Here is a 22573-nt window from a genome sequence, read left to right as displayed (position 1 = left end):
GCGGGGATTCAAACCGCCGACCTTCTGATCTGCAAGTCCTAGGCTCTGTGGTTTAACCCACAGTGCCACCCGCATCCCATTAAAGATGTGTAGTACTGTATAAATCCGCAACTAATATAATATTATGGATTCTGTAACATGGTGCAGAATACCCCTGCAAACACTTCCGCCCTGCTTGCCCCCCCCCCCCCCCTGGTCTGGAGGGACTCTCTGAAATAACAAAGAGTCAAATACATACAGCAAAACAACACACCTACACAGGCAATATAAACAACATGCAAATAAATTCTTCAATCAGACTGCAGAATATTAAAAATAATAAGCAGTACAATTCAGAAACCAACAGCTGGGGAATGCCCAGACAATGAAGGATACTTTCAGCAAACATCTAAAATGTACTCAGACCTGCAGAATGGTTATACTACTCAGAATGCAGCTACTTAGGGGCTGGTTTGCAGCACGTAAATGGGACAAGAATTGGGGTGCGCAAACCCGGATGTGCCCTTACTTTGCGCAAGGAGGAAGGCCACACAAAATCAGGACAGGGATCAGGTGGCTGGCTATCAGTGTGCCAGGTACATGGAAATCCCAGAGAATATTCACACATTGAACCTTCAGGCCTATGCTTAAGCTGTTCTAAGGATACCCGAAATGTGTTGATGTGATACTAGGGACTCAGCTACACTGGCAAAGAAAAAGCGCTTTATAAGCGTTGTTGATGCATCCTGTGTCACCAGATGGCGCTGTGAAGTTCCATTTTTGCCAACCCGATTTCTCATACAAAGTTTAAAATGCGTTTAAATGAAACGCTTCTTTGATGTGTCTAGATCCAGCCTTGCTTGCAAACACCGACGTCCTACAGGTATATTTGTCAGAATCTGCTAGAATCAGCTGCAGGTCACTGTTGGGTATGTATGGATAAACTACGTCTGCCCCCAGAAATCCTTGTAAGAAATATTTAAACATCAGTTGCCTTAACTGCCAGTCATTAATTCAGTTTCATTTATTAGAAATTCTACAACTCTCTATGCCTTTTCATATAACAGGAAAATAAAAGAGAACTGTAAAATGAAATACAATTAAGTGAGACATAAAGCAATTCTAAGTGGATATAATATATCACTAGCTACCAGGGCTTCCTCAGTTACATATCACAACTTGCTAAAATGCAAAATGGATTTAGCATGCTTAACAGGTTCTTAAAACCGATGGGATTAAAAAACGGAACTGTTTCTTCAGAAATACACAATTACAGATACAAAATTAAAATAAAAGCATATCACAGACACGTGAGGTAAAATGTGTTACTCTGCAAATCACCATGGCACACTATGAAATAAATAATAGTGATTAAAACTGCAAATAATTGATGCTATTTTGATTTGTCAGCCAATTTGCTATCTGTTCCAGAAACTGGCTCCCAATTCACATTTTTTGCCCTTTCCTGTCTATGATACAGAGCTTGTAGGACAAATGTTACTACTGGTTTCAACACTTTATAAGAATGGGTGGCTAGAAGGAATTTTATACTCTGAGGTAAAAGATAATGAGTCTTTTCCTATCAGCAGGGGTTCCAACCGCTGCAGTCTTAAAAGCTACCAAAAGGAATAATAAAACAAGCAATGGAGAAAGAAAACCTTTCATGTTTCCAAAGTTACACGGTCAGAATTGACTAAGGTCTTGTCCACATTATGGTGGTAAAACCTAGGTCTGAAGAGGACAACTGCAAACCGCAGGTGGGGGTGGCTTTATAGGACGGACAACTCCTCCATTAAAAAGAAATAAACAAATCTTAACCTCACATATTGGAGATGGCTAGCCCAGAACCCTTTTTCCATGACATGTTTGATTTCCATGGAGATTGAATGCTTTTCCATACAAAATAAATTCAGTCATGTCAGCTTTCACCTAAAGGGTTGAAACGCATTTGTTCTTAACATTCGTCATACTAGTTAGTGGATAAAGCATTTGATTGGCTATAATACTACATTTATTATTGTATTAAAACAATTACCACCATTATTTTATTGTATCTCAATTTGATATTTCTCATGTATTGTGGCATTAGTAGAGTTTGTATAGCCATCTCTTTACAATATTTTAGAAGCAGTAAGTTCCTATTTTTATTCCCACCCAACTTTTTCATTTTTAATCATCTGCTTTTGGAGGCTGGGGCCCTACACCTCTTGCTGTGGAGCTGGTATGAAATACTACAGCCAAACACAGGTTTACCTCCTCTGTGAGAGCCAAAACTAAAAAGCAGCAATGTTCTCCATCTTCTTCTTTCATGGCCATTATAATTATTATTTAAACTTATATCCCACCCTTCCTCCCCAAGGAGCCCAGGGCAGCAAACTATAACACTGACACAATTAAAGCATCTCAAATCAATTCCTATGCAGATGCAAACTTTGAACAACAACATAAACTTAGCACAGGGTGTTTCATCTCAGCAATCCTCTAAGCAGGTTAGACCTTATGGATAAGGTGGGTTTTAAATCTAGCTTGTACAGTACTAAGCTGGGTCCAGACGCAGGTTAGTAATACTTAGTTCCCCCTGAAATCAATGGGACATAAATCATGCCTAACTTGTCCCACTGATTTTAATAGAAGTGCAATTAGAGTTGTGCCAACTAAGTTATACTTAAAGCAAACCCACTGAAACTAATGGACCTAGGTTAGTCGCATCTATTAACTTCAATGGATCGACTCTGGATATGATTAAGAACAGCTACAACCCTCAGTCTGCATCCAACCTTTTCTTGTTGCCCGTGGGAAGCTATGAGCTTCAACATTGAGCCTGGCTATGTGTGAGTTCTTGTATACGTAACTGTGCATTCAGTTGTCTGCTGAAATGCAAAGAGCAGTACAGGATTATGTTTCATGCAACTTGGGTTGGTTTGTGGATTAAAGTAATTTTGTGTATGCTTTCCTTCATGAGGTTTGGTTGGCTGCGCATTCTTGTTTTCATTGGTAGAAATATGGGAGTGGGTAACCGTGGAACTGGAATTTATGAATCTGTATATTCTTCTGTGTGGGGATGCGTGTGGTTCTTTGCTTTGCTGCCTCTGTGTGTGTGTGTGGTTGCGGTTTTTTCCTCCTCAGGCAGAACTTTCACATGCCATGAATGTATGTATAAAGGCGTAACGGGATCGGTTAGTGGATCTGTGCATATGTGTGTGGTACTTTGCTTCTGTCTTCGCGTATGCATAATTATGAATGTTTGCAGGTACGTGCTTTTGGCTAGCCTGCATGCACCCATCTGAATGGTAGCAGAAGCACCCAACTGCCACAGCATGTAGATAAGTGTGCAATTGCATCATTCTGTGTGTCTTTCATGGGTGTGTGGGTCCCTGGGTCCCTTTGCCATGCCTGAAAATCTCTGAATTCCTTGGTGCATAGCTGTGCATTTTCTACGACGAGGTATATGTGTGGTTCTTCCCTTCACTCTCTGTGTGTGCATATTTGTGGATGTGTACATGGAAATGGAAAGTCTGTGTATTTTCCCATATGAGGGACGTGGATACCATAACTCTGCGTAAGCACATTTCTATTATTCATCACAACATGTATACCCCTACATTTTGTCCACACAACAACCCTGTGAGGTAGGTCAGGTTAAGAGACAGTGGTTGTGTACACACCATACATTCAAAGCACCCACACACAAATCACAGGGAAGTGCTGTTTACTGCTCACAGAGCTACGATTCCCGGCACCCGTAATAAACTACAGTTCTCAGGGGTTTTGGGGTGAAGGGGAACTCTGTGTCCAAAGTAAGGTGTGTCCACAGCCAATGACTGGTCCAAGCTTCATGGGTGACTGGAGATTTGCACCCTGGTCTCCCAGGTCCTAGTCCAACTCTGTAGACATCATTCCATACTAGAAATCTATAAAAGCGGGTCCACGACCGTGTGTCGCTTCTGCTGCCTCCCCCAGCCCCATGAACCACCGTCTTGAGGAAGAACTGAGTCCATGCCTGTTTCATATTATATGCATTTCACTTATGCATATCCAACCGGCTAGCAGACGAGGAGTTCCTCTTGCGTAGGTGCGGGGGCTTGCAATGTCGAGTGTGCGATATTGGATCCATCTCCCCATGTACGCCATTAGGTATATACTTTGCTTGTGTACTTTTTGATTGTTATCTTCTTTCGTTTGGAGGCGGCTGCCAAAAAGCCGAGGCGGGGAATCCGATGAATCTGGAATGGCCAAGGGATCCGGGGGTGGGGGAGGGAGGGGGCGGTAGGGTAAAAGTGAAGAGGGAACCCCTGAGCTGGGATATGTCAGGGGAGGGGTGAAGCCCCCCGTGGGTCTTCTGGGCTGCCTGACGTCCTCTGCGTCAGTTGCCCAAAAGGTCACTGTGGTCAGCGTCTGCTGGCTTTTATTGTTTGCATTTTCCTCAGACACTGCCACAGCAAAAGGCTATGATGAGTCTCCGTCCCGGCGTCGTTTGCCCCCACCCTGGCTCTGACCCCCACCTTGGGGGGAAATGGACTCACTATGAAAATATCAAACCCGAGGAAAAGAAACAGCCCCTGAGCAAGAGACAGAGAAGGGAAAAAAAGACCACAAGGCTTTAAACAGGAGGTGGGGGTGGATGGGAATATTCATCATGCAGCCCCCCCTTTCCTCCCAGACTCTCTCCCCCCTCCCCGCTTTAAAAATTTGCCGAAGGCTCTGCCAGATCAAGGGAACACTTTCCAAAATCCATGGTTTCATTTATGGCTCTTACCTCCAGTACCACATTATGCTACTGCAGAAATTTAGGTGAGGGTTCTTTCAGAGGGAGAAGGCCTATCATCGAAACACATGCTCTAAAATGTTCCCGGGAGCTAGTCCGCCACCATCTAAATCTTTGGGTGTTTTAAATGTTTTATTTCCCACCTTTTTCAGCAATACCGCTTCCCAAAGGGGGCTCTCAATAACTAATTACAAAGCAAGGCATAATAAAAACGTAACAACAACAAAAACAGCCTAATAATAAAAAAAAATGTCCAGTAGCACCTTAGAGACTGGACAATTTTTTATTTATTTTGACTGCCTCAGACCAAGACCTACCTGAGCCTAAGAAATAATAATAATAATAATAATAATAATAATAATAATCACAAATTAAATGCCACCAAATGTTTAGGCCAGAGGTGGCAAACTGGTTTTGGTCAAAGAACCAAAACAAATCCAAGCTACAGGTCAGTTTACCTGTTTTAAAAATTATTTTTCTTCTAAAATTATTGGCATTTTGAGGGACTGGATCAAGCCCCCAAATAGGAGGTCTGGCTTAGCTGAGCAGAAAAGCTTAAAATTGACACAATGTGGGTGTCAAAACAGAAGTGTCTGCAGAAAGTATATCAGAGTATGAGGTCTACTGTAGAAAAGGGCTTGTATCCCTGTTGCCTGCACCTCAATTTGCAAGGTGTGAGCCCCTGGAGCAAGTGGTTCTTCAAGATACCATCAGTCTCAAAGCATTTATGGCTTAAACCATAAGGTCAAAACCAATTCCAAGTTGCACCTAGAAACAAATCTGGTTAGTAACCCGGCCAGTGTAGTTTTGAACCTGTTGGTGATTGCAAACCGCTCGTCAGAAGCAGCCCCACGTACAACACACTGCAGTCGTCTGAACTCAACGGCTCTTGTTTTTGTTTGTGTTGTTTAGTCGTGTCCGACTCTTCGTCACCCCATGGACCAGCGCACGCCAGGCACTCCTGTCTTCCACTGCCTCCCGCAGTTTTTTCAAACTCATGCTAGTAGCTTCGAGAACACTTTCCAACCATCTCGTCCTCTGTTGTCCCCTTCTCCTTGTGCCCTCCATCTTTCCCAACATCAGTGTCTTTTCCAGGGAGTCTTCTCTTCTCATGAGGTGGCCAAAGTATTGGAGCCTCAGCTTCAGGATCTTTCCTTCCAGTGAGCACTTAGGGCTGATTTCCTTAAGAATGGATAGGTTTGATCTTCTTGCAGTCTATGGGACTCTCAAGAGTCTCCTCCAGCACCATAATTCAAAAGCATCAATTCTTCAGCGATCAGCCTTCTTTATGGTCCAGCTCTCACTTCCATACATCACTACTGGGAAAACCATAGCTTTAACTATGTACATGTAAATACTCTTTCACACGTTACAAAACCCCTATGTTGAAATCACTCCTCTGTAGGAAATATCCAGTACGTAGTAGATAGGCATTGGGGCAAGAATTCAGAGCAGTGTGTGAAACAGAATTTTGGAAGAGGAATTGAGGCCTGCACCAGCCGCCTCAAGCAGGCCCAGAGCTCAAGCAGCCCAGCTGCAGCCCATCAAAGCATGGGATGGGATGAGAAACACAGTCCGCTTCTAGGCTGTCGCAATCTAGAAAGCATGATTTAATAATATACTGTGAAATTTAGGTTGAGCAACTAAAGCAGACTTATTGCTTTTGCGCAGCTAACCTGCTTCCAAAGAAATCCTGGAAAATTTTGTGTCAAGAAAATGCCCTGGGAAGGGTGGGATAATGTTGATGCCGGATGATGCCCTGTAATCTCTGTGCAAGCAAATCATAATTCTTCAGAGGTTCTGTTTAAATTTGTGGTTATTAAAAAGGCAGGGGGTTGGGAACACAAATGCTTGGGAAGCAGTGATGCTGTATTATCTCCACGCAAATTTTGCGCACGCTAATCAGAATGAGTGTTCAATAAAAAGGCCTCTCTGGAAGAGCTCAGTGTCTCTGTCACTTTGCACAGGGGCTGCTCCGAAGGAGTATTTGTGAAGCAATTGCTGTCAGGGGTGGCGGGGATCCAATCCCATGCAGGAGACCCATTTGCTCAGGTCATTTCCTATAGGGAAATGGGCTTTTTCCCCTCCCCAGCGCTTCAGTGGCTACCAGCCACTGTGGCTATGTTTTACCTCCACTGTCAGAGGCTGTGTGCCTCTGAAGACCGGTTTGGAAGAATCGCTGTTGCAGTCAGGTCTAGCTTGCAGGCTTCCCACAGGTATCTGGTCAGCCCGCAACTTTTCATACCACTTAGGGTCCCTCCAGACTGGTGTTTTAGTGCAGGCGTATTTTAAAACATGCTCTTGACAGAATAACAGTGCGCTAGTTGTGGATTTATTATGCTTCCCCAATGCTATCACATTATTCCTGTCCGGCGAAACAAAAAATAAGAACATTTGTGGTTCAAAATTATTTTAGAGTACTTGAAAAAGCCACTGAGGTTTTGAAGGCACTAGAAGGGAATGGGGGGGGGGGGAGAGAACTGATTGTTTCTAAGATGAACATCCATAGAATAAGTTGGCTTAGCATGGGGAGACAAACTAAGGCCTGAGGGCCGGATCCGGTCCAATCGCCTTCTAAATCTGGCCCACGGACGGTCCGGGAATCAGCATGTTTTTACATGAGTAGAATGTGTCCTTTTATTTAAAATGCATCTCTGGGTAATTTGTGGGGCATAGGAATTCGTTCATTTTTTTTCTTTTCAAAATAAAGTTCGCCCGCCCCCCCACTAGGTCTGAGGGACGGTGGACTGGCCCCCTGCTGAAAAAGTTTGCTGACCCCTGGCTTAGGGCAACTTTCTGTCCTTCCTTCCTCTCTCTATACCGTATTTGTACTAGTCCATTGTCACACTGGCAATGGACTGTGCATGTTCCAGAGTGAAGGAAGCACCAGAGACAGGCAGTAACCAAGGTGGGCTTGCAGTGATGGGAGCATTGGGCTGCACAGTCAAGCAGGGTGGAGAGAGTGAATAAGCTAGGCTTGCAGCACAGAGCAGGTTGAGTGAGGGGTGTGGGTGCAGTAGTGCGGAGGTTTGGCGAGAAAATGGGGAGGGCCTTTGGCAAGAAGTAATGGAGAGTGGTCTTTGGTGAGGAATAAGGGGGAGGCAGCATTGCGGGGAGGGTTGGACCCTCCGAATTGAGCAGTGGCATCAGCCCGTATGTTGTTTGTGGTACTTCGAGTTACAGACGCTTCAGGTTACAGACACTTCAGGTTACAGACGCTTCAGGTTACTGACTCCGCTAACCCAGAAATAGTACCTCGGGTTAATAACTTTGCTTCAGAACAGAAATTGTGTGGCGGCAGCACGGCAGCAGTGGAAGGCCCCATTAGCTAAAGTGGTACCTCAGGTTAAGAACAGTTTCAGGTTAAGAACAGACCTCCAGAACAAATTAAGTTCTTAACCCGAGGTACCACAGTAGCAACATTTTTATGCTACTTTAGCAACATTATAGCAACATTTTTATGCTACTTTAGTGTTCAAGGTGCTTCACATACATGATCTCAGTACCTTGTACGGATGTCCTATAAGGTGGGTCAGTATTATTATTCCCCTCACATGGCAGATGGAGGAGCTGAGCTTTCATAAGATCATCTGGTAAGTTTATGGTAGAGGTGAGACTTGAATGTCCTGTTTCACAGCTGAGTAGTTGATCCCAAGTATAGCCCCTTTTATTGAAGCGTGTTCTTAGCCACTAGTCATCATTGTTGCCATAAATGTATTTGTACACCAAAAAGTTCACAATTGAAAATGTGGAAACAGTGAAAATGTGGTCAGTATGTTGTTATTATGCACACACATACACACCTAAATTGTGAAAGGGGCTGTTACAATGTAATGTAAATGCCAGACAGAAACTACTAAGCTTCTTTAGAAATAATCACAATTGTCTTACCACATATTGGACATATAACAAACAGCACATCTATGCACTAAACCCTTGCATCCATGCTATGAACAGAAATGCACATGGCAGACTGGCGTAAGGGAGACGGCTTGGGTGTGGGTGGGTTCATGTATGTGTAGATGAGGCAAACATTTCCCTGTAAGGGCAACACTTAGCGCAAGAATGATTCTATACTTGGTACAGCAGATACCCAACGCTTAAGAACTTGCCATACACACATTCATTGCGGCAGGAATGGAATTTTCTGTGCTACAAGATACCACACAACGAACACAAGAAAACAGCAATGGGTGCTATCCAACTGAGTAGATCCATTGCACAAGGATTTCAGCTTGTACAACGAAACTTCCCCTCCCTCTCCTTTCCCTGCACCCCTCCGCCCCCACCAACACCCTTCCCAAATCTGTTCTGGAGGGTTGTGGGGAAACCCTGAACAGATTGGGGGGCATGAGGGCTGCGAGGAAAGGACGGGGGGGTGAGTGGGTGGGGAATGTTCCTTTGCGGAGCCAAACGTACTTGCGCTAGCAGATGTATTCAGATGGGTGAATATACCTGCAACAGAAATGCTACTCTGAGGAAAGACATCTGGGTCCTGTGCAACAAACGCTACAGTTATTCCATGACACAAATAACTGTGTGGGACGGCACAGAAATATGCATGTTAGCACGCAACAATGCATACTCCCACCTACTTATCTCCAAGCTCGCATTGCATGGGTGTGCTTGTGTACATTTGTGTGTATTCATAGTGCATTTCCTGCGTGACATTTGTGTCCATGTGTAGGTATGAGCGTTTGTGAGTGGGCAGTTATATACAAACACTGCGATGAGCATGTATTGTGAGTGGAGCGTGTGTGTGTGTTTGTGTCTGTGTGTCTATGCATATTTTCCTAGATCTCCTTTCCCCTTTCCAGCCCCTGACTGTGCACACTCTGGTGTGAATCCCATCTCTCTCACCGTCCCGATGACACAAGAGCCTGGATTACAGTGTGCGCTGCTGACGGCAGAGTTTGGTCCTATCTAAACATCCCCCTTGACGCTTCCTGCCACGTCAGAGCTACTGGGGTGGGGGGAAGAGAGAGCTGGCATGTCCAACCGCAGAGTTATGACTCTCCTGGGGGCTGGACAGGGGAGCTATAACCACAAGGAGCAGCAGTTCACAGACAACAGGCAGCCTAACCTTAGGCGATCTGATCGCTAGGTAGGTCAGTGACGGGTAGACAAATATGAGCAGATGGATGTGCAGAAAGGTGACTCTTTTCAACATCTATTATACCACGCATGGAGTATATTCTAAAAAATGCATTTGAGAAGCGTTTTTAAGACCACACACAGCACATTAAATGAAGTTCTGAGAGTCGTACATATCGGCACACTCAACTACAGACAGAAAACAGGTTTAAAAACAGACAATCTGCTTGGAGAGTTTGATTGTTATTTCAAAACAAAAGTTAATGACTGTTAATTGATTAAAGTTAATTATTACATCGTTCACCTTGCCCTTCCTACAAGGAGCTCACACGCATACCTTCATCCTCACGACAATCCTGCGAGGGAGGATCGGCTGATAGGTGAGGGAACTGGTCCTACATCACAAATACACGGGGAATTTAACTCGGACCTCTATGGTCACATCCCACGATACATTTCAAACACAGAAGCATTAACGAACACATTTATAATACAGTTTTGTGTGTGTGTGTGCACGCGCAAGCGCGCAATTGTAATGGAGAAGGCACAGGAAAACTTTCCACTGGATTGCGATCGATGTAAAAAGAAATGCCGAAACTCTCACCATGTTTGTGGTTATTTGATAAACCACACTGTAAAGCCCTTTTTACCTGAACTAGGTTTTGGTGGCTCATTAAAATGTAGGATAGAGGTGGATGCTGAGATACTTTATCTGGTTAGGTGGTTTTTGATGTACTGACACCCACATGTGGGATTGCGCGGAGGGGGGGTTAAATAAATAAAGTGGGTATAGTTATGAAACTGAGTAAACTGAGGTAAACTGAGTATTAGTATTACCCCCTCCCAATACCTATATTCAGTTTAAAAATACATATAAAATGGACAAATGGAAAGGAGAGCCATAGGAGGAGGGACGTGTATATTCCACAATCAGAAGGAAACAAGAACAGCCCTGCTGCTGGATCAGGCCAGCGGCCCACCTAGTCCACCACTCTGTCCTCTCCGTGTCCAACCAGGGGGGAGGCTTGAAAGAAGCACCTGAAGGCAACAGCAACACTCTTCCCTTGAGATTCCTGGCAAGTGATATTCAGAGGCACACTGCCTCTGACATAACCATCAGAGCCACTGAAAGCCTTATCCTCTGAGAATTTCTCCAGTCCGGTCCCACTTAACAATGCAACCACATTGCTGTTGTTTTTCTCTCCCAGGATGTTAACAGTACAGGCCCCGTCCACACTTGTTGTTTGCTCCAGTTCAGCAGCAAAGATCGAGTTTTCCTGGGGGGAAGTGACAGGGGAAGCGGAAGTCTGGCTGGGCCCTAACTCACAAGAAAGAAAGGCTTAGCTTAGCCATCTCCCTGAGCTAACATTTTATGTGGGTGAATAGGTGGGAGGGGGTGAATTACAAACAAAAAAACACATGACCCTACCCTGTACCCGGAACCCAAAGTGTTCCGCTACCTCATCCTGCCTCATGCTCAGAATCTGTAGCCTTTGGTTGAGTGCATGGGCAGCCGAGTGCCAGGTTCCAGGACGGGGATAAGAGAGGCAGTCGGGCGAAAAGCCGCTGATGCAAAATCAGGAATGTGCAGTATGTCAACAGCTCCGGGAATCCGGGCTGAGCGCACCCTCCAGGAAGGGCACACGCTGGGAAAGCAACGGCAGGTGCTGTCCCATAAGCGTCGTCTGGGAAGCAGGATGAGTCAGTAGAATTGTTTGCAAATACACCTCAAGCATGACCTCCACCTGGGCTCTCTTGGTAAAAAAAGGTAAAGGACCCCTGGATGGTTAGATCCAGTCAAAGGCTTTTCAGGCCGAGGTAGCTGGCGCTTGTCCATGTGGCCAACATGACTAAACCACTTCTGGCGCAATGGAACACCATTAAGGAAACCAGAGCACACGGAAATGCAGTTTACTTTCCTGCTGCAGGTGTACCTATTTATCTACTTGCGCTGGTGTGCTTTCGAACTGCTAGGTTGGCAGGAGCTGGGACAGAGCAATGGGAGCTCACCCCGTCGCAGGGGTTCTGATCAGGGGTTGCTGACCTTCTGATCAGCGAGCCCAAGAGGCCCAGTGGTTTAGACCACAGTGCCATCGGGGTCTTCTCTTGGTAGCCAAGTATTGCTACCCTCTAGAAACCCAGGAAGTTGCCTTGTGTTGGGTCATGTTACCTGTCCATCTACCCCAGTATTGTCCACTCTGGCTGCCAGGGTGTGAGACAGGGAAGGGTCTCCCCCCATCTTCTGCTACCTGATCCTTTCAAAACCTTCCAGCTGGGGGATGAACCTGGGACCTTCTGCAAGCAAAGTGGCTTCCCTATCTGGACCCTCCCCACCTGCATCCTGCCGAGATATGTCTGTCCTAGCCTAGGCATCCAATCTCCAATTTGCACCTCTCCACCCACACATCCTGCCATGAATTCTGGGCTTTCCCCAGCCCTACCAACATCCTTCGATCTTGACTCCCAACACACAGATTTCAACATATCAGGTTAAAGTCTGTGGATCCTGTTCATCTCTCTCTCTCCCACCCCCCCCAGCCCCTCACCCCCCAGCCCTTGCCTTGAACATGGTCCAAGTACAAACAACATAGAAACAGTGTTCCTGGCTAGAGAGAATTCCTGGGTTGTGTGGAAAATCTGCTGAATCAGCAGCTGGGATTAAAGAAAATGTGCAGCAGACACACAACTCTCTCTCTCTCTCTCTCTCTCTCTCTCTCTCTCTCTCTCTCTCCCTCTCTCCCCCCCCCCCCAATTCCCCATTTGGTCTACCTATTTGTGTCAGGAGGCCTGCAGGATCCTCACAAATACCCTTACGCAAAAGTGCCAAGTGTCCCCTCCCTTCAGAGACAGAGACCCAGCTCTTGTCCAAACCTTTTCATGATGCAGGCAAAGGAGGGGTTGCAGGGAGGGGGACTGCTGTGTGGTTTGGCTACGGAGTTGGGGATTTGCATTGGTTTAGAGGGGAGGCTGGGGGGGGGGGGACAGAGAAGAAGGACAGAGGAAGGAGAGCATTTTGTACTCCATGCAAGTAATAGGACACACGTATACATTTGCAGCCACACACGTTAACGCATTCAAGCCCAAGCGCACAACGCTTCCAGCAGATCTATGCACAAAGGAACACCAGCCAAGGCATCTATATGGGCTGAACGTTGAAGTTCTGCAAGGGTTTCAGAACAAGCAAATTCTGAATTGCGCCCTGTGTTTGGAAACACACGGGAACTGAGCTGTGTATTCTGCTGTGTCTAGGGGCCAGTGGAACACCGGCCATCATTAAGGCAGTGTGACTGGTGCAGCTGCCCAGAGCACAGCTCTCTTCTGTGTCTACCCACATTTGCCTGTGCGAAGCAGGGGAATGGAAGAAAATCTGTTCGTACACTGGACTGTCTGGCCCAGTTCAGACATCGTACTAAAGTATTAAACCGTGGTTTAGCATAACAAGAACAAGCCACAGCAAACCCTGGGCTTGTGCGCTCCCATATACCAGTCTAGCATAGCTGTGAGAAGCAGCAAGGAGGAGTGTAAAAGTGTTTGGCTCTGATTTAGATGAACCACAGCTTCTTGTGCTAACCAAACCAAAAAAAACCCCCATGATTAGTCTTCTTTCGCACAAGTGGACTTCAAACCATGGGTTATGAACTGACTTATTTAGGCAAGTCGCAGTTACCATTAACCACAGTTTAGAGTTCAAACACATCAGCAAAATCAGCAGCAAAACTTCCTGAACTCTTCAGAGGAGAGGGAAATAGGAGAGGGAATTGTGCAAGGCTCACCACGGCTTATTCTCATCACACCAAGCTATTGTTTAGGCCCATGACATCGGCCGTGCCTTGTTTTCACCACTTGGAATGGAGTGGATCAATTACTGCTTGCTTTTGCAGCTTCCTGCACGTTGCCTGAAATAAGAGTATTTTCAAAGTGTCTTAAAGTTCATGTAAGGGACAAAACCAAAAGGCAACAATCTTGAACTGTGATTGTCTTTTTTGCTGGAAGATTGAAAAGGTGTGGGGGTGTGGAGTTACAGATCTGTAAGTCTGTGCAGAGTGCAAAAATGTCTAAATATCTAAACCGGGGGGGGGGGGGGGGAGCCTTTTTCAGACAGAGAGACACATGCCCTCATGGTGATCTTCCAGGGGACCACATGCCAATGTAGGTGGTGGAGGCAAGGACAAAAGCTATATTCCAGCCACATAAGACTGATGGTTACATACCTTTTTCCACCTTCCATATGGGCAAAAAAGAGGCGTTATCTCAGTCAGGTAAATGTTCGCAAGGATGGTGCAGAGCAGAACTGGCCAGGGGACAATAGATGTGGCCTGGGGAGAAGGTCTGGGACAGTCTATAGTTTGTAATGCTCAAAAGTTACCCGAACTGTATGGGGAGCAGCTTCAAACAAACATGTACAGCCATGTACAGCTGCCTCCTCACTTTGCTTCAAGGGCTCCCCCTGTGGTTGCTCAGATCCATCCATCCATAATTATGCAGTATTTGCATGCCTCCTTTCCATAGTTAAACCATGCTCAAGGTGGCTTATAGCATGAAACAAAAATACAATTACAAACTTAGCAAAACTAGTCATAAACAATAAATGAAACATCAAAAAGTACACAGCCAAATGAAACCGTTTCCACATAAATCATAAAATCTAAAAATATATAGATGGATAGATATATCCATAACAGCAACAACGCCCCACCCCCACCCAACAGAACCCCCTCTAAACAACATCCCAACCCCAAAGTCTGTTCAGCAGTCTCTGCTTTTGTAGTTGGAGTCAGTCAGGGATCCGCCCTCCCAGGCCAGGTGGGAAAAGGCCTGCAAGGCAGAGTCTTCCAGGACTCACAGCCAAGAATGGTCAGCCTGGAGGCCTTCAGATGTGCCTGTGGGCGCCAGTATTGACCTAGCAGTCAAGGAAAGCGCGCTCTGCATATGTTCTGATGCTATTTCTTATCAACTCACAGCATATTTCCGGAATTAAGCCCAGCACTGGAAACAGAAGCTGGTCCAGTGTCCTGAACCTGGCACAACTCTAGTATCTCCTTTGGCGCAATTCCTATTTTTCACATCTTACTGTAACCAACTGTAACCTGCCACCAAACCTCAGGTGCATACAACTTTCCCTGTTTACCCTTGCCACGGTTTCCTTTTCCCACCTTTGCACTGAATTTTAGATTGTAAGCTCCTCCGTGTCCTCTGCAAAGAGTACTTCATGGTTCTATATTAATAGTAATTATTACGGTTGTCGTTGTTATTGATGACGCTATTGCATCCTCTCGTGTTGTGTACTAGAGCCCAGGGGAAGAAGCCACAGCACGGAAGCCTGACAGTGTGCATGACCTTTGAGCCAGCCTCAAAGGACGTGACTTCATTCCTTTTGCTTTATAGCAGCCTTCAGGGAATCCCCCGGCCAAAAAGGAAAAAAAACAAAACAGAATAGCAACCCCTTCTGCCATGTTCCAAGTCCCCATTGCCAGCCTGGTTTTGGCTCCTGCGCGACAGGGAATCCCGTGCAAAAGGAAGGCTGGCTTCTTGTCCGGACTGGCGTCTAGACATTCCAGGGGAATCCGGGACGCGTTGCCAGGGGTGGGGTCACTTTTTGGGCACGGCGGTTAGACTCTTGAGGTTGCTGCGCTCATGGGGCGGATGAGTCGTTCCAGAGAGTCCGTGTCATTTTTTTGCGCTGAGACGGAAAAGTTCTTAGCTAGCAGGTGACGGAGCTGAAACAGCCATGGTGGGAGGCTCCCGTGTGTGTGTGTGTGTGTCAACTCTCCCTATTCTTCAGCAAGACGAGGTATTCAGCAGCAGATGCTGCCAGATGCTGGTGAAAGACCCTTCCGCATTTTGACAGATGAAAATAAGCACTGCGCTGCACGAAGCCAAAAAGAAAAGTCTTAAAACAGACTTGGGAATGAGTGGGTGGGTGGGTGGGGAGCAGCTTCTTGGGGGAGGTAGGGGTACAAAGACGTGCCAACACACCCCAGGAACAACCCGGACTGTGAACATCAAAAGCCAGCCAGAGTCCTGCAATGCTGAAGGCAAGCTCTAAACTTTTGGATGCCACAAACATTCCGTCAGTTTAGGATTTCAAACAGAAGGCTCCGAAGGAATTAATTTCTGTCTCAAAGGAGGGAAGGGGAGGGGGATATCTGTACCCAGAAGGCCAGCCCCTAGTCATTGCATTCATTCCCTCCCGCAAGGTCACGTATCCAAGCACCCTGCCCTTCTTTGATGCACTGAGCTTGTTCCCTTTATGCTCTAAGCTTGTCCTGCTCCCTCTTCCATCCTCCCCTTCTCCTAACTCCAAAGAAGGGGGATTGTCAATCACTCAGGGCTGGTTCTAGGCTTTTGTGGGTCCTCCTCCTCACCGCAGCTTGCCTCCACACCCCATATTGGCAACTTGGGCCCAGAAACAGAAGATAGGGAGGTTGAATGGCTGGCAGCTGCAGCTCCTCCTGCTTGCTATCACCCCATGGTGGAGATGGGCCCAGAGGGTGAGCAAATTGTTGCTTCCCTTCCTTGCTGCCAAGGCAATTGCAGAGGCTCCAGTTGGTGCTGGGCCCTAGCAGACGCTTGCCTAATGCCAAGCACTGAGGCCGGGCCTGCCGTCAGTCACTGTTACTACGACTACACACACCCGCAAAGCAGCATGGTCCCAGCCGAAAAGTGGCTGGGGAGTAGACCCATTGGTTGCTAGGCAACCCACAAAGAGCTGCCTTTTGGCTTCTGGCTCTAGGGGAATAGAGGTCCTTTGCTGTTGCTTAGCAACTGAAGGGCCCCAACCTCCACTTCATGTCAAAGAGGTGGCTTCTTCCAGCTGTTCCTGGAACCCCAGAGAGATATCCATGCAGTGAAGGCACTGTCCCACTAGTCTTCGGCCGGCCAGCCCCCAACTTACAACTAGCCTGGAGGGTGCCACTGGCCCCTAGCTGCCCTCTCCTCAGCCTCAGTGCTGCCCTTGCAGAATTCAGCCAAGAGGAGGACAGGGAGAAAACATGAATGAGTTGGCTCTGCTTGCCATTGACTTTGGTTTCACCAAATGTTGGCCTCCTTGTTTCTCGCCCCTTGTCTCAGCCCCCATTGTAGCCATGTGACCCAACAGTAAGCCCAGTCCTGAATGCATATCACAAAAGAGATAAGCCCTAAGGCCATTGGTGCTAAAAGCTACTGGATGACAAGAGAGCCAGGGTGGGCATGGTGGTCCTGAGTTCAAATCCCACGGAGGGTCTCTCCACAATTCTCTGCAGAAATAAACATGCACCAACCTGGCACGTAGGTTTTTGCTCCACATACATGTGCTGGAAAACTATCACTGGTTCCCTGCTGCATACTCACAGAGCAAGAAACATGCTCCGATAGAAGCAGCTGCAAAAAAAAGTGCCAATTGTGCCCCATCTGTAAAATAGGCATAATAGTAGCATAGCTCAAGAGGTTGCAGTGGAGACAAGGTAGCGTTTTTTGAAAAGGAGGTGGTGGTGCATGCAATATGACACATAAGTGTGCAGCAGCAAGGATTGTATTCTGAAACAGAGAAGTTTGAAATTTAGCTCATCAGCTGTTGCGGAACCCTGGGATTATTTCCCCTACTTCCTCATTGACTTCTGCCAGGAGCTGCAAATTATTTGGTGTAAGATTCTGACAGGTGCCAGTAGGCTTTGCCTAATTCCGTCACTTCCGCTGCTCCAAAGTTTCACGCTACGTTTCTCAGCAGCACCAGCCCAGCTCAACCTACAAACCTTGCTACTCCTGGAAAAGCCAGGAACCCCAGCTCCCAGAATCCCTTGCTCCCACTTTTTGGCCGCAGAATCCCAAGAACCTTCTTTGCAAGCCTTGAAGGAAGGTCTGAGGGGTGGCTGGAGGAAGTGAAGTGGGGAAGAGAGTAAAAGAGTCAGACGGCTCCTAACAAAAGGGTGTATCCTTCTGCACTCTGTAGGTTTCTTTTCAGAGAATTTGGCCCAAGCCAGCACATTCCGACTTTGAACCAGCTGCCTCCGTGAGCTCTCCGAGGCATCCCCCCTACAAAGGGCTCCAGGCTTTTCCCTCCCTTGGAGCTGGCCAGCCAGACCTCCAGCACCATCAGACAAGCTAAGCCTCCGCTGTTCCATTCCTCGCTCACTCTGAACTCTTGCCCAGTCTGAGGTTTGGGAGGCAGCCTACTTGAGGGGGAAGCAGAGCCAATTCCTGTCCTACTCCCTACCATCCTCTCCTCCCTCCCTCAGACGGAGCCGTGATCCTACTCCCCTTCGGTAGCTTCTCAACCACCACCACCACCACTCCCGGCTCTCCAGAGGACCCAGGAGTCCTGGCTCCCGGCCACCTTCATTCTGGCCCATTAGGCCGGGATTGAACCAGCCCTTTCCCCCCTCCCGCTTTTGGCCACCAAGCCAAGGGTGTATGTGTGTGTGTGTTTTAAATGTTAGCCTGCTTCTAGACAATGGCAAACTTTACATTTGCATGAATGCCGGTTAACGTAACTCTGACGGTTCAGCCGCAGGACTATCTCACTCCCCACAACAACAACAACAACAACACAGTTGCTTCACAACAAGTAGCGCTCCCGTTCTGCTCCGCTCCCCTTGCGTTGGAACGGCATCTGAAAACCACCCAATCCACAATGGTTTTGTTTGCATTTTCCCCATCCTCCTGGGCCGGTGCCTGGTGCGCAGGGTGTTCCCTCTTTGCTGTGACTCTACTTAGAGGGCCCCGGTGGGTTTGTGGTTGATTCAGACAGGACGATCGTGGCCGCGACCTCCTGTTTTCATCACAGCGGCTTGTCGTCTGTCCCAACCGGAGGGTGTGAGGCCATCACGGCGGGAGCAAAAAGCCAAGTCCCGGCCGCAAGGAACGATAGGGAGTTCAGCCCTCAAGGCCTGGAGGACCCAAGCACAGGGAAGATGCCCCCTTTTAAGCCTTAAGCATGGGTGGCATCAGCAGTGGGTAAGTGTGGGCTGAAAAACATAGCTCCCCACCTGCTAGGGAGGGCTAGGACTTCCCATGCACACTAGCTACAGAAAGTGTTGGTGTGGTTATAGGATGCTGCTTCGTAGCCACTATTGTCTACTCTGACGGCGAGCAGCTCTCCAGCTTCTCAAGCAAAGAGGTCTTCCCCAACACCTGCTCACTGAATTTTGTTTTTCATCTGGAGATGTCGGGGATTTTCTGCGTGCAAAGGATGTGCTCTACCCCCGAGCTTCAGTTCCAGGCATGCAGATCTATAGCCACAGATTTCATAAGGTGCTGGTTTCGACCTTATGGGGCTCAGGACTCCAATACTTCAAGGACCGCCTCTCTCCACATGAACCAACTCAGACGCTGCATTCATTATCCAAGGCCTTTCTCTGTGCTTTCCAAGGAAGTTGTAGAGGGTCTGACACAAGAACGGGCCTTCTCAGTGGTGGCTCCCCACGTGCAGAACACTCTCTCCAGGGAAGCATACCTGGCACCTTCACTGTTTATTTTTAAGTGCCAAACGAAAGCATGTGTCTTCCACCAGACCTTTATTTGGCCTTTAATTGTCTGTGGTCTCTTTTAGTGGGTAGGTGGAATGTGTTAGTCCTGCCTTTTTATCAATATGAATATATTTTTTAGCTTTTTGTTGGTTTTAATGTATGCACCATTTTTAAAAGTTGTTCTGGGTTACTTTTTGTAAAGCAACCCAACTAATAAGTGCAACAAACAAACAAACAACTACTATATGAAGTATTTGGAAAAAGAACCACCTTTGCTTTGGAAACCCTATTCCTAGGACTGACTTATTCCTGCAAGTGAATGAGGTGGCACAGTGCTGATGTAGCAGAATGAACCACACTACTCCAGACCTCACAAAGGCAGTCACATTTCTGAATGTTCCCCTATGATAACAACTATCTGCCAATTAGAAAATGAGCACAGGCTGACAAAGGACTGGGATAGATACTTTCTCCCTGATGTGCTAGATTTTGATTTGCAGTGAGATTGTGTTGATTTTGATCCCCCCCCCCCCATGATTTGTAATTAGATCTGTAATTCTGCACTGCAATGCAGTGTGTAAGGGTGCACTGCAGATGTTGCTGGCATCTCAATGGTGAAAGTCCTGTGACTTCAATGCAGACTAATAACACACTCCTATAAATGTCTACTCATGAGTAAGTGCCACTTAATTCAGCCGGACTTAAAGGTAAAGGTAAAGAGACCCCTGACTGTTAAGTCCAGTTTTGGATGACTCTGGGGTTGCGGCGCTCATCTCGCTTTACTGGCCAAGGGAGCTGGTGTTTGTCCGCAGACAGCTTTCTGGGTCATGTGGCCACATGACTAAGCCGCTTCTGGCGAACCAGAGCAGTGCACGGAAACACCGTTCACCTTCCCGTTGGAGCAGTATCTATTTATCTACTTGCGCTTTGATGTGCTTTTGAACTGCTAGGTTGGCAGGAGCTTGCAGGTAAATGCATACAGGACTCGTAAGTCAGTCACACTTTTGTCCCATTGAAACAAATGGGGCTAAAGCATGGGCAACTCACAGAGCAAGTCGTCATGCCTACTCAGAAGTAAATCCTACTTTACTCCAAGGTAAGCGGGTGGCGCTGTGGGTAAAAGCCTCAGCGCCTAGGGCTTGCCGATCGAAAGGTCGGCGGTTCAAATCCCCGCAGCGGGGTGCGCTCCCGTTGCTCGGTCCCAGCGCCTGCCAACCTAGCAGTTCGAAAGCACCCTCGGGTGCAAGTAGATAAATAGGGACCGCTTTCTAACGGGAAGGTAAACGGCGTTTCTGTGTGCAGCTCTGGTTCGCCAGAGCAGCGATGTCACGCTGGCCACGTGACCCGGAAGTGTCTTCGGACAGCGCTGGCCCCTGGCCTCTTGAGTGAGATGGGCGCACAACCCCAGAGTCTGGCAAGACTGGCCCGTACGGGCAGGGGTACCTTTACCTTTACCTTTACCTAAGTGGGTTAAGGAATGCAGCCTGAGGTTACGATCCAATACCCTTTGGATTTGTCTAGGAGGCAGCCCCATTAAACTGAGTGAGTCTTACTTCTGAGTAGAAGTGTGTACTGGAAGTCTGATTCCAACTGTCTATATTTTGCACTGACAGACAGAAAGTGGGAAAAGTTGAGTTTATTACCGGTATAACCCCACGGAGGCAGAACTGTTGCTGAGAGCCCTTTCTCTCTCTGTTTTAAGCCTTACCCAAAGAAATGATCATGAGGTAGCCTTTCAAAACACATTGCTTTTTCAGAGTTTTGTAGGAAATGGAGCTACTACTTACCCTGAAAAACAGAGGCGGGTGCTTGAGGTTTTCAGGGCAATGTGGAGCAACGCTTACATAACTCAATGGAAAAGGCTGGAGCTCTTTCTATTGCTTCTTCTTTGCTGAGTGTTCTGCAGAGATCCTTCCCTCTAGGCAACAACCAGCCAAACACTTTGGTTCCCACAGTGAGTAGGCCATTATCCTTCCACTTTAAGGATTGTAGCTCTGCAAAGGGAATGAATGGGGGCCTCCTAAGAACTCTGAGAGACCTTTGAAGAACTGCAGCTCCCAGAATCCTTTGGGGGACGCCATGACTGTTTAAAGAAGCAGCATGGAAATGTATTGTGTCAATGCGGCCTTAATTATATGTTGAAGGCTATGCCCACAAACAACAGCAACCAGCCAGGCTGGAGGGTCCCTTCTGTCTTTCATAAGAGTAGCCTAAAGTCGCTGTTCATCTCCTACCAATGAGAGAGACGCTGCAATTGCCAAATTTCTATGCATCTAAGAAAGATGTGGGACTGGGAGAGGTACCCATGTTTAATCTGGTAACATCAGGTAAACTGAGGGGTCTCAATTTTAGAAATAACGGCTCATCTTTTTCCTCCAAAAAGGGGTTGGCGACCTCTAGTGCCCAAAACCTGTGACTGCACCAGTTTAAAAGAGGGCAAAAGCTAATAAATACATAAATTGAGTGCAAAAGCAAATAAATAAGTAAATATAAAGTTGCCGTTCGCCAAAGCAATGGTCAGCACAAGTTGGTCTCCAGCTGTCAGTAACCCCAGGCAGCATTGCCAGTGGTCGGGGATGATGGAAGCTGGAATCCAAAAACATCTGGAGGGCCACATGTTCCCCAGCCCTGACTAAACCCACAGTTCTGTTTCCCACAGTAGCCAATCAGATGCTTCCAGGAAGCCAACAAGCAAGGCATGAGGGCAATATTCCTTCCTGGCTGTTGCCTCCCTCCAGCAACTTGCATTTTCAGGTATACTACTGTTGAACATCTAAGGGACTTGCCGATTAGAAGGTTGGTGGTTCGAATCCCCGCGATGGGGTGAACTCCCGTCGCTCGGTCCCTTCTCCTGCCAACCTAGCAGTTCGAAAGCACGTCAAAGTGCAAGTAGATAAGTAAACGGCATTTCCGTGCTCTGCTCTGGTTCGCCAGAAGCGGCTTAGTCATGCTGGCCACATGACCCGGAAGATGTACGCCGGCTCCCTCGGCCAATAAAGTGAGATGAGCGCCGCAGGCCCAGAATCGGCCACAACTGGACCTAATGGTCAGGGGTCCCTTTACCTTATTGTTGAACATGGAAGTTTCATTTATTTATTGTGGTGAATTACCACTGACATACCCACTATTCTCAAGGTATTTGTCTATCCCCCTTCTGAGTCTTCAAAAGTAGGGGGCACCACTGCAGATTCCTTAATTATATACCGTGTGAAGAAGCACTGGTTTTTGCCCTTCCTGAGTCTACTGTTCCTCAATTTCATTGAATGACCTCAATTCTTAGTATTTTGGG

General features: G+C 47.1%; 1 protein-coding gene across 3 annotated transcripts in view; it reads right to left on the bottom strand.

Annotated features, from left to right (window-relative positions):
- The window catches only part of IL11 (interleukin 11), a 64922-nt gene extending 43049 nt beyond the window's left edge, over positions 1-21873 (bottom strand). For all 3 annotated transcript variants that reach the window (XR_014557251.1, XM_083707780.1, XM_083707781.1), the window contains exon 1: positions 21072-21873. The gene's annotated coding sequence lies outside the window, so the exon portion shown is untranslated. The remainder of the gene's footprint in view (positions 1-21071) is intronic.
- Positions 21874-22573: the final 700 nt, after the last annotated feature.

This window comes from Podarcis gaigeae (assembly GCF_964106915.1).
Source record: "Podarcis gaigeae genome assembly, chromosome: 13".
Classification (NCBI taxonomy): domain Eukaryota; kingdom Metazoa; phylum Chordata; class Lepidosauria; order Squamata; family Lacertidae; genus Podarcis; species Podarcis gaigeae.
Note: the sequence above shows the minus strand (reverse complement) of the source record. Positions and strands in the feature narration are given on the sequence as shown.